This window comes from Cetorhinus maximus, unplaced genomic scaffold, assembly GCF_964194155.1.
Source record: "Cetorhinus maximus unplaced genomic scaffold, sCetMax3.hap1.1 HAP1_SCAFFOLD_745, whole genome shotgun sequence".
Classification (NCBI taxonomy): Eukaryota; Metazoa; Chordata; class Chondrichthyes; order Lamniformes; family Cetorhinidae; genus Cetorhinus; species Cetorhinus maximus.
In genome coordinates this window covers 90606-103580 of record NW_027596687.1, presented here as the reverse complement: position 1 = coordinate 103580, position 12975 = coordinate 90606, and the positions used below count along the sequence as shown (strand labels likewise).

Here is a 12975-nt window from a genome sequence, read left to right as displayed (position 1 = left end):
CTTCATATCAAAATGTTGTAGAGAAAAATATCAGGATGGAAGATGCAAGACGGGTTTGCAATGTTTGGCATGAGGTGCAGCCATGAAGTAGAGGATTCAGCGAGAAGCTTTCTTTTCATTTAACACGAGATTTGGAACTAGATCTGGGAGATAATTGTATCGGTGCAAACAGTAAAATCTCCTCCATAAACCTACAAGATTCCGAGGAGGCTTGACAGATTAATGTAAAGAAGACGTTTCCAGTAGTGGGGAATCTTGATTCAGTAGGCTCATTTTTGGGATGAAGAGGCTGACTTATCAAAAACGGCGAAACAGGTTAAGCCTTTATTCATTAGAGTTTATAAGAATGAGGTGTGACCTTATTGAAACGGACAAGATTCTGAGGAAGCTTGACAGGGCAGATGTAGAGAAGATGCTTCCACTAGTGGGGGAATCTCGAACTAGGGAACATAGTAACGGAATAAGGGGACACTCATTTAAAAGTGAGATGCGAAGGAATTCTCTCTCTCAGAGGGCAGTAAATGTCTGGAATTCTCTACCCTAGAGAGTTGTGGCGGCTAGATCACTGAAAGTATTTAAAGAGGAGGTAGTTGGATTTGTAAAATATCGGGGAATTGAGGCCGATGAGGAGCTGGCACAAAAGAGGAGTTGAGGCCTGGGGCAGATCAGCTATTATCTTATTGAATAGCGGGGCAGGATTGAGGGGCCAAATGGTCGACTCCTGCTCCTTTTCCTTATGTTCCTATGTTCGTTTGAAACGTGTCTCTGGTGAAAGGGGCCGGAAATAAAAGGCAGAGATAACATAGGTAATCCAGGTTGTAAGATTTGTATGCAGCTTCCTTGGTGGTCTAGTGGTCAGGATTCAACTCTTTTACGGCTGCTGCCTTGGGTTCGATTCCCGGTCAAGGGGTAGTAATTTATTGACCTCGTGCAAACTGTAAAAATGATCTTGAATAATTTCCTGATTAAAAGCAAAAAATGCAAGTCATCTGATTCTCAGTGGAGTGAAAGCTCGAGTTTTGCATCAGAGTTGGAAATGTCATTCGGTCGCAACCGGTCGAGAACAAACACAGAGGTGAAGATAAGGAATGAGAGAAGGGCTGCGATCGGCTACAAAGCGCTGACGGTGGTGTACGACAAAATATAGTGGTAATAGGGGAGATTTTATTGTTGACACCGATACAAATATCTCCCAGAACTGCTTCCAAATCTCATGTTAACTGAGAAGAAAACTTGTTGCTGAATCTTTCACTTTTTAGCTGCACCTCCTTCCAAACATTGCAAACTCCTAAGATAAAAGCAAAATACTACGAATGCTGGAAGTCTGATACAAAAACAAAAATAGCTGGAAAAACTCAGCAGGTCTGACAGCATCTGTGGAGAGGAACACAGTTGACGTTTCGAGTCCGTTTGACTGACTCTTCAACAGAACTCATGAAGAATCATAAGGACTCGAAACGTTAACTCTGTCTTCCTCTCCACAGATGCTGTCAGACCTGCTGAGTTTTTCCAGCTATTTTTGTTTTTATTGCAAACTCCTCCTGCGTCTTCCATCCTGATATTTTTCTCTGTAACATTTTGATATGAAACTGCACAACTAATGTGAATAACGTTTGTGATAGTAAAAATGTGCTCACCCCCTCGGGGAACTGAAGCACATTGACACACATAGAGGGATACACACCGACATATACACCGAGACTGACAGAGGGCAAGGGTTTGTATCCAAGGAGAGACAAACACCCAGAAAGCAAGCATGACACCATCTGGCTCCGTTTTTGTTCCACTAGGACTAAAAGTTTTGTGAAAGTTTTTGTGAATGAACGGAAATAGGAAAACCCCATTGGATGCTTTAGTGCTTGGACGGATTTGATTGAATCTAACCGAGAATTAACTCTGCAGACACAGAGTTAAAACCAGGAATAATGAGCAGCGGGGAAACTCCAATGGATTTTCACTCCATCGCCTTAACCAGTCGGCCACTGCAACTGGCCTTATGGACAGGATAATGTTGTTGCTATATAAGATGGCTGCAGCACAGAAGGCGGGCTTTCGGCCCATCTTCTCCGTGCTGGCTGTCTGGAAGATCAAGTCAGCAACTTCCATTGCCGGCATTCTCACAAAAGCAATTAATATTTGCATTGCCTCTTCTTCTTCTCCCGGTTAAAATGAAACCCAATACACGCTCGCATTCACTTTGAGCCGGCACTTTGTCGTCAGAAGAGAGCATTCAAAGTGATCTGCAGGTGAACCACCTAACACTTTGGCAGCGGTTCCACAGAGACTGGAACCTGAATCCAGCGCCTGAGGCCGTTCGGCCAGGCTACCTCTCTCAACCTGCTGTTTCCCGTCGTTTTGATGGTTTTCCCACTGAAACAGAACATTAAAAACATCAAAAAAGGAACAGGAATTGACTATAAGCCCCCTCGAGCCTCCGCTACCACTTTATTAGATCATGTCAGATCCCCAATCTCAACACCAATTTCCCATCTGATCCCGATTGTCCTTCATTCCCTTAAAGCCCAAAACTATATCCACCTCAGCCTTCAATATACTCGTCGACTGAGGATCCAGAGACATGTGGGCTACAGAATTCTAAATATTCACAAGCCTTTGAGTGAAGAAATGTCTCCTCACCTCAGTCCTAAATGGCTGACACATTATCCGGAGAATGTGAGCCCAGTTCTAGACTCTCCATCCAGGAGGAAACAGCCTCCCAGCATGTTCACTGTCAAGCTGTCTCAAAATGTCAGACTGTTCAATGAGATCACCTCTCATTATTCTAAATTCCAGAGAGAACAGAATCATCCCACATAATCTCTCCTCCTAGGACAGCCGTCTCATCTCAGGATCAATCCAGTGAATCTTGGTTGCACACAGACAGCGAGTGATTGGAGGGAACAAAGAGCACAAGAGTCAACAGAGATAGAGACACAGACAGAGAGACTGAGAGAGTGAAAGAGACCGAGACAGATATACAGAGGCAAAGAGAAGCAGACAGAGGGAGAGAGAGCGGTAGACACAGAAAGGAACAGATACACTTCACCATTCCATATGATTGTTATCTTTAAGTTGACAGACAGAAAGAGAGAAATAAATATTTACATTAAAACAGAGCCTTTCACCAATTCAGGAAACCGGGAGGCTCTTTAGAGCCAATGAAATCTTTTTGAAACGTACTCACTGTGGTAATCTAATGACAGAGAAAGTTTGATAAAAATGCTGATGCAATAGATGACAAAATACGATCTTAAGATTTCCATCTCAATGTAGAATCTTTCTTTCTATATCTCTAAACATTTCATTGTTTGTTTGATGCAGATTCAGAGGATGTAAACCTGCAGCTGTGTGAATAAATTTCACCTCGAATCCCTGAAGAAACAGGGGCAAAACATTCCATTTCTATCAGGTCATCTCTCAGCCTTCTCTTTCCCAGAGAAAAGAGTTTCAGGCTGTTCAGCCTTTCCTGGTGATTATAAGCTATCCGTTGTTGCAACATTTGTTATTGAGCTTTTACTTTCGTGTTCTTTGCGACACCTGACAGCAGTAGAAACAGTTCCTATTGTCCGAGTGATTTCAGTTTGGGCTATTTGAATTTAAAAATTTATTCTCTCGATGTGTCCATTGCCTTACCCACTCAACCACAAGGACTTGGTGTCTGTCTGTTTAAATGTTGCTCAGTGACAATTTCCATCATCCTCCACTTTGTAGCTGTAACTTTTGTGAATGCTTGCAGACGAATGAAAATTAGAGAACGCTGGAAGTTATGGCTGTTTTTTATTCAACTCATTCGGCAATTAATTGTGCAGGCACACAGTAAAATTCAGGGATGATAAGAAGCGTAGCTATTAGGATTCCAGCCGACCTGTGGAGATCCCAATTCATTCAAAACCCGTCACCTTAACAACTCAGTCCAAGTCCCAGATTTGCATGAAAGTTGTTTGTATAAAATCATAGACGGCTACATCAGACGGCCATTCACTTGCCGAGTCTCTGGAAGAGCAGCTCAGCGACTCTCATTCCACGCCCCGTGTTTTTCCTCCAGCAACTCATATTCATGTCGTCTCTCCTCGTTCCTCCTAACAAAGTTAAAAACTGCACAGTCCGCTGGATTTAATGTGAGTTGGTATCTGTTGGTTCAAATGGGACTGCTGCAGATCCGAAAAGGCGGATAACTTAAATATTTGCTAGTGGTGGGATCCGAACCTACACCTCAGTAGAGACTGGAGTCTTCATCCAGCGACTTAAACCGCTCAGCCACGTTACCACAGTAAGCAGCAACACTCATAATTTCCTTCACTGGTATTGCCAACGAAATAGAACAGCAGCAAAGTAGCAGGGGTAGGTCGTTTCGAAACTCGAACCAGCTTTGGCAGTTAATCAGATCATCCTGCATTTTGTTACATACAGAAATCATCTCCACTGTTAAATTCTTTTTTCAATGTCTCATTGCTTCGATGTTGCAAATTATATTTCTTTTTTCCTGTGTGACTGTGCGTGTTTGCTGAATGAAATGTTGGTAACAGGTAATGAATTTGTATCTATTGACTGAGAAAATTGAGGAGATGATTGGTCAGGATAAACATTTTTTGATAATTCGATTTGACATCAACTATTTCAAAAATTTTGAAAACTGTAAAAAGTTTCAGAATCCAACTCTTCATGTAATTGGGTCATGGAAGGTTTGTTAATTTTCACACATTGTGCATAGACACTGCAGAAGCTCCTGCGCCTCTTTCAATATTGTTTTTCTTAACTCAGAGTTTTCATAAGGGAATTGGACAATGACATGAAAGGGAGAAACATAATCAGGGTTATGGAAAGAGACAAAGAAGTTGAGATTAACTAAAATTCTCTTTGTACAAAACTGACATAAATATAATTGTCCGAAAGAACTCTTGTAGAGCTGTATCATGACATGATGACATTGTTGATCAGTCTGTCTCCAGCATTCCTAATGAGAACAGCTGAATTCCATTTCTTCAAAACAAAGACCCAATGTGCTGCTGCATGACGTCACAGCTGTACATTTTAGTGAAGCCCATTGGGCCTCTGTGCTGTTTCCTGTTTCTGTGGTGCAGTGATTTTCATGCTTGTCTAACACGTGAAACGTTCTCTGGTTCAAAACTGGGCAGAGTCATTATCATAATCGGTAGGTTCACGTTGCAGCCACGTGGCCTGGTCAGTGTTTATCCCTCAAACAACCGCACATGGTCTGCCCATTGTGACGTGCCTGATTTTGACTGTTTCCTGAGCATTGATTGGCTGCCGTGTTCCCTAAAATACAACAATTACTGCACTTCAATAAAAGCAAAACACTGCGGAAATCTGGAAAGGGAAACAGAAAATGCAGGAAAAACTCAGCAGGTCTGACAGCATCTGCGGAGAGAGAAACCTGCTGAGTTTTTCCATCATTTTCTGTTTTTATTTCAAAAAGCACTTAATTGGCTGAAAAGTGGTTTGAGACATCCACTGGTCGGGAATAGCGCTATTAAAATGCAAGTCTGTCCTTCTTTAATTATCTTAAATCCCAGTCCTCTGGTTACTGACCCCCGTCAGTGGAAATATTCTCCCCCTATCTGCTCTATTGAACCACCTGTCCCCATTGACCCCACCCCCATCATTTTGAACATCTCCGTTTAACTGTCTTTTTTTAAATATAACAAGCCCTGTCTCTATAATCTCTCCACAAAATTGAATTTACTCATCCCTGGACATGATGCAAGGCGGGGGATTGAGATGAGATTTTGGAAAATATTGTCAGTTGGCAGGTGGGGAAATGGAGAAAGAACCAAAACAGAAAACCCAGTCTCCAGCTTTGTGAATCTTTAGAAACTCTTTGGGAACCAGAATCAGGGGAGAATGAAGGGTGAACTGTCGGACTGACCAGAGACAGTCAAGGCACCTTTCCCTTCTTTAAGACGCTGGAACATCGACTCTGATGTTATCAGTGAAATTAACTGATCTGAGACAGTGAAAGGATTTTCGTTACTGCACATCAGGAATTCAAACCTAGTATCGGCTTCGGGAAAATCAGAATACTTGGTAACAGACAAGACACCGAAAGACTGGAAGGGAGATGGCACCGGTTGTGGGAGAGCTGGTTCCCGGTGACATGGATGTGTCTGCAGTGGGCGGGATCAGACTGTTTCGATGTATCCACAATGAATGTCCCACCCTTTGTTTTGAAAGAGTAAAACCGATAGAGAACAATTGTCATTCTGGTAGCGACAATCTGAAGCTTTAATTCACTGGCACCCTGCGGTAAGGTTGTATCATTCTCTGTGGTGCAATTGGTCAGCGCATTCGGCTGTTAACCGCAAGGTTGGTGGTTCAAAGCCATCCACAGATGTAGTTTTCACGGTTTTCTCCCCATCAGCATTCATTGCCATACAGTTGCGGGCTCTCATGATCTAAATGTCAACAGCCCAGAAAGGTTGCCAGCTCAACTGCTATCCAGTGAGCCCCCAGGCAAGCGGCTTTTTTTCGATCATTTATTTCAAATATAATGAGAAAACAATTAAATCTACCATGCACCAATATCGAACCCATTAGAAACCTATGAAGTTATTGGATTCAAATAAACCCATCAATAATTCTCTTCCTCAGCTCCACAGTGAGTGAGACAGGGAAAAGCAGCAAAGCAGCAATATTGCGGCCCCACACTCTCCAATCACCCGCTGCCAGCAGAAAGCGGCGACTGCAGCTTCAATCAGCGGGTTACTGCCCATCCCTGGGACACAAGGTACTCCAACCCGGGCCAAACCTCCCAATACACCGAGTACAGGCTCAGGAAAACTCAGGTAGATTATATCCTGGTCACTAAACCTCCGAGCAGCATTTACAGAATTCCCGAGTGATTAAGTCACAAATAAAAGTCACACGAACTTTCTAAATCGTTTCACTGTAAAATTCCTTCATTTTATTGAAAAGTTAACTGTTGTGAATCTGAAAATGAGCACCATGGGATTTGTGTTACCGAGTGACATTTTCCCATTGTTTGTCCGTCAGGTTTGCAATTTAATTTGTGTTGGATATTGAAGCAATTCTGATTTCAAAATGAGGTAAAAAGCAGGTAAGTATTAAATCCAGAAACAAATCCTGAGGAAAATGGATCACAATGTTTGGGAGGAGGTTCAGTTGAGAAGCGGAAGCTGTGAATGGTGTTATTGATGAATGAGTGAAAATCCTTGGTCAATCATCGTAGCCGAGTGGTTAAATGGATGTTTCTAAAATCCATCGGAGTCTCCGCAGGTAAATTCAAACCTTACCGAATGTTCTTTTTATTATTGCTGATTTCAACCGGGTGTCCACAGAACTCCCGGATCAATGGAAGAAAAAACATCCAAAAATTCTCCTGATTTTTGGACTCTAAGGGAATGAAGGGCTATCGGGATCGGGTAGGAATTTGGTGTTGAGGCTGGAGATTCGCCATGATCTTATTAAGTGACAGAGGAGGCTTGAGGGGCCTTATGAAGTATCTCTGCTGCTTTGCTCCTGTTCTATTTGAGTAGCAACACCAGCCAAGGTGATGGGCACTAATAGCCTGAGTTCGGTAGAGTGGCTAAAGGTGGTTGAAGGTGTCACTCTTCATTGAGAGGTGAAAACGATGCTTTTAAAATCCACTGGGGTTTCCCCAGGAAAGTTTAAATTTAACCGACTGTGCTTCTTATTATTGTTGATTTCAACCAGGTGTCCACAGAACTCTCGGATCAATGGAAGAAAAAACATCCACAATTTCTCCTGATTTTTGGACTCTTAGGGAATGAAGGGCGATCGGGATCGGGTGAGAAATTGGTGTTGAGGTTGGGGATCCGCCATGATCTTATTAAGTGACGGAGGAGGCTTGTGGGGCCTTATGACGTATTGCTGCTGCTTTGATTCTGTTCTGTTTCAGGAGCAATATCAGACAAAGCAATGGGCAGTAGCATCCTGAGCTCGGTATTTCAACTGACTTGTTATCGGTGCTTGTTTAAGGATTCACTCTTTATTGAGGCGTGGTTTCTAATCCCACTGCTGCTAAATTGTCCTATTGGTCGAAAAGATGCCAGCGCACAGTTAAAGCAGGTGTTTGCAGTGTTTCAGTTTAACAGTAAGAACGAGGAGACACAATAAAAATATAAAAGGCTGTGGGGAAAATGTGGGTTTGTCGAATTAGCTAAATTTCTCTTCCATAAGCTGGCATGGACAGACTGGGCCGAATTTCCTCCTACTCTGCTGTAGCCATCTATAATCTTATACCAACAACACTAACCTAGCCATTGAACCAGTCATCGTGGCCGAGGGGTTCAGGCGATGGAGTCCAGATCCAGTTAAGGCGATGTGAAATAGCATCATGAGCTTGGTAGCGCAGCTGTAGTGGTTGTCAATGGTTTAAGGTCTCATTCTTTATTGAGGCGTTGTTTCAAATCCCACTGCTGCTAAAATTGCCCTATTGGTCGAAAAGGTGCCAGCTCACAGTTAAAGCAGGTCTGTGTGGTAAAGTGAAACCACTTTAACAGTAACACTGAGGAGAGACAATAAAAATACAACTGGCTGCGGGACATGACGGGCCGAATGTCCTCCTTCTGTTCTGTGTCCGCCTACAATTTTATACCAACAAAATTACCCTGTGCATAGGGGCCGTCATCGTAGCCGGGTGGTTAGGCGATGGAGTCCAGATCCATTGGAGTTTCCTGCTTCTCGTTATTCCTGGTTTTATTCTCTGTCTACAGAGTTGATTATCGGTTACATTGAAGAAAATCCATCGAAACAAGCGGGCGTTTCCCTATTTCTGTTCATTCACGAAACCTGCAGTGGAAATTGAGCAAAACTTGGTGTCATGCTTGCTTTCTGGGCGTTTGTCTCTCCTTAGAGACAAACCCTTGCCCTGTGTCACTCTCGGTGTATATCCCTGTGTGTGTTCCTCTGTGTGTGTCAATGTGATTCAGTTTCCCGAGGAGGTAAACACATTTTTACCATCACAAACTTTATTCACATTAGTTGTGCAGCTTCAGATGAAAATGTTACAGAGAAAAATATCAGGATGAAAGATACAAGAGGAGTTTGCAATGTTTGGAAGGAGGTGCAGCTCAGAAGTGGAAGATGTGAATGATGTTATTGATGATTGAGATGAATGTATTGCAACCTTGGGACTTGTGTAGTTCGATTACCTTCTACACAATGAAATTCAGAACAAGCTGAGGCTGCAGGTGGAAAGCAACAGTTGTCTCCATGAATGTTGGGATATGGGATACATATGTTATGTGTGCCCGGTTAGTTCAACTGGTAGATCAAAGGCTCTTAATCTCAGGTCGTGGGCTCGCCGCACGTTGAGTGCAGCTTCTTTCAAACAAATAACCACCAACATCTGTCCCTTTGAAACTGGCACATGACGGATTTTCACCACTGATTCAAAGCACTTCCATGTCACATCTCTTTCTGTCTCACCTCCAGCTCTCTCCGCCCTTCCAGGAGCTGTTTGACCACACACAGTCAGTTAGTGCGAACGTAATGCACAACGTGATCGGTTTACAGATAACAGGCTAAAGAAACACCAGGATCTTCCTGATTCCCCCAGGTACTGATTACAGGAATGTGCACAGTGCCGATTATCCACAGTCACACACTCCTTCAAGTTTTGTCTACGTTGTTCAGCTTTGAAATTTCTCGTATTTTCGCACTGGATTTCAATGTAAAGAAAACAGAGCTGTGATAAGCTTATATTGTTCAGCAGATATACTGTAAGAAGATACATGACAGGCTGATGATAACAGTGCTCTTTGGTCGCGGTGAGCTCCAGTGAAGGATTGGCACCATTAATGTGTGGTTCAATTAGTCTTGTGATTAGATGATCCATCAGGAGTGATATTTTTGTCAATGCAAACAGTAGGCACCAGAATTTGCCCTTCTCCCACCCATATTTTGCCTGGCACCACCATCCCTATGGTCAGTGCTTTGCAACCAGCCCTTCTCTTGTCCTTCTTTCACTCCGCTTCTGTCTTTGTTCCCGGCCTGTTCTAAGTGTGATGTTTCCAGCTCTGAGGCGAAACTTCAACTGATTCTGGTGGAGCTGCTAAATATTTTCAATCAAATTGATACTCATTTTGACAATTCCACAAGATCAATAAAACTGCATTCCCTGACCGGGAATCAAACCCGGGCCGCAGCGGTGAAAGTGCCGAACCTTAAGCACTAGACCACCAGGGAGACTGGCAAACTTGTTTCAGTTTGATTTATTTACGCTGCTTTTATCCATGTTTCCATTTTAAATGGAATTAATTCTTCAGTCAATTACAACAACGGTTTCTGTGAGCTGGAACATGAAATTGACAGTGAGGTGAAATATCCCCACAAGCTGCTCATGTGTAACTGTCAATTTCCTAAACCCACCAACCTGATCACTGCGGCTGTCGTGAAACTGACAAGGGAACACATGGCCGACATTCATCACTGAAAGTAACTGACACACTTCCAAACACTTTCATGTCGCATCTGTTTCTGCTTCTGTCCCTGTCTCGCCTCCAGCTCCCTCTGCCCGTCCAGCTCCCAGGTCAATTAGCTGCTTGATGCAGACACAGTCAGTTCATGAACCCAAGCTTTCCCTGGAAATCAGGGACAGAGAATGCGGGACCCAAGGATTTTAGAAAGAAGGGGTTTGCAGATGACATGGTAAAGATAATCTGGGATCTCATCTTCCTGATTCTCCCAGACACTGAAGACAGGAATGTGCAGAGTGCCGATTATCCAGAGTTGCAGACTCCTTCCAGTCTTGTGCAAGTAGTTGAGCTTTGAACCCACTCGCAAAAGTGGATTATAAAATGGCAGAATGAGTGTGAAAGAAGTGGTGTTGGGAAATATCAAATTATAGAAAGTTACAGCAAAGAAAGAGGCCATTCGGCCCTGTGTGCGACTTTCAAAGAACTCCAAGGAAGAGTCACAGGGAATTGAAACATTAATTCTATTTCTCTCTCCAGAAATATTGCCAGACATGCTGAATTTTTCAAGCATTTTCTGTTTTAACTTCAGATTTCCCGCATCCACAGTATTTTGCTTTTATCTCTGGATTTCTAGCCCAGTGACAATGCCAATACGCCATCTCCTGAATGCTCTGATTTGATATGAACATGTTTTCCCGAAGGAAGTGCTGTTAGTCGCGGACGAGTGTTGAGGGCGATGGTTCTGACATCCATCGGGGTTTCCCCAATGTTGGTTTGCTGACTGCGGTTCTCATTATTCCCGATTTTGACCAACAGAATTAGTTATCGGGTAAATAGAATCAAACAAAAACGTCCGCGCTTTCTTATTTCCATTCAACTGCAAGGATTTGCGAAATCTGCAAACGGAAATGGAGTAAAACTGAGCGAGTTTGGTGACATCCTTTCTTTCTGGGTGTTTGTCTCTCCTTAGCCCTCTGTCACTGTCAATGTATATGTCTGTGAGTGTCCCGCTGTGTGTGTCAGTGTGGTTCAGTTCCTCATTTTTAGCAGTCCCCACTTTATTCACCTTACTTGTGTGGCTTCATATTAAAATCGTACAGAGAAAATAAAAACCGGTTTAAAAGGTTCAAGAGGAATTTTCTTTCTGTATTTCTGAGTGGAGACTGTTCAGTTATTAAGTCTCCGTATGTTACAAAGCGGAGGGCGATTGAAATTTTCACTGAGCAACATTTAAACAGACACCGAGTCCTTGTGGTCGAGTGGTTAAGGCAATGGACACATCGAGAGAATGAATTTGTAAATACAAACAGTCCAAACTGAAATCTCTCGGACATTAGGAACTGTATTTCTTCTCGAAGCTGTTCCACGTGTGATATTTGCAGCTCTGGTGTGAAACTTCAACTCCCACTCCACTGATTCGGGCGGAGCTGTTGTGCGTTTCGGTTTTCAATCAATAAGTAAATGAGGCTTGTTTTAACAGTTTGTACCAGATCAATAAACCTTCATTGCCTGGCCGGGAATCGAGTCCAGGCCACGGCGGTGAAAGGGCCGAATCCTCACGTCTAAATCACGAGGAAAGTTGTCTATAACTCTTGCAACGTGCTTTATCTGGGCCACATTTGCCATTTTTCAGACACTTTCACCAGAGGTGTTTTTAAGGAGTAGCTGCAGTGAAGGATTGGCACCAATACAGTGTCGTTCAACTGGTCTGGTTCCAAATCCTGCTCATGAATTTAAGAAAAACTTTGAGTTTGCTCAGTGTCTTGACTTCAAAAGCGCGAATGTAAGAAAGTACATTCCCCCAAGCGTGTAATAAAATGTCGGAATGACTGGGAAATTATGCTGGGAAACATAAAATTGTAGACAGTTACAGCAAAGAAAGAGGCCATTCGGCCGGGCGCGCTGCTTTCAAACAGCAGTTGTGATTGATTGGTCAGGAGTGATATTTGTGTCAGTGTAAACAGTCGGCAGTGAAATCTCTCACATTACCACGGCAGACTTTCATCACTAAAAGCAACTGACACACGTCAAATTTTGCCGCTTTCATGTCGCATCTTTAACTTCCTGTTCTCCCTTTCAGGCATTTCCAGGTCTATCAAATATTATCCATGCAGAACGTTGTCCTGTTCATCGTTCCACTAAGAGACTTACTGTGAGGGGGGCTAGTGTAAGTGGCTCCATAGCTCAGTGGTTTAGAGCACTGGTCTTGTAAACCAGGGGTCGTGAGTTCAATTCTCACTGGGGCCTGCGATTAATTTTTATGAAATTTGGTAGCAAGGTAACTTTTGAGCAGAGCACTGTAAAAAGATTAAAGCTGGAAATCCAAAACAAAAAAAAACCTGGAAAAACTCAGCAGGTCCGACAGCATCTGCGGAGAGGAATAAAGTTAACGTTTCGAGTCCGTATGGCTCTTCAACAAAACCTGTACCGTAAGGTCATGTCAGTGGGCAACAAGATGGCAGATGGATTATAATGTAGGCAGGTGCGATTATGTTCACTTGGTTATGAAAATGAGAACAACAGAATGCTTTTAAAATGTGAGAAATTTGTAAGTGCT

The 12975-nt window shown here is 43.0% G+C and overlaps 1 non-coding gene across 1 annotated transcript; it reads left to right on the top strand.

The window, feature by feature from the left end:
• The first annotated feature begins 12591 nt into the window (after window positions 1-12591).
• On the top strand, window positions 12592-12665 carry trnat-ugu (transfer RNA threonine (anticodon UGU)). Its single transcript has one exon. It is a non-coding gene; the product is annotated as a tRNA-Thr (tRNA).
• The last annotated feature ends 310 nt before the right edge of the window (window positions 12666-12975 follow it).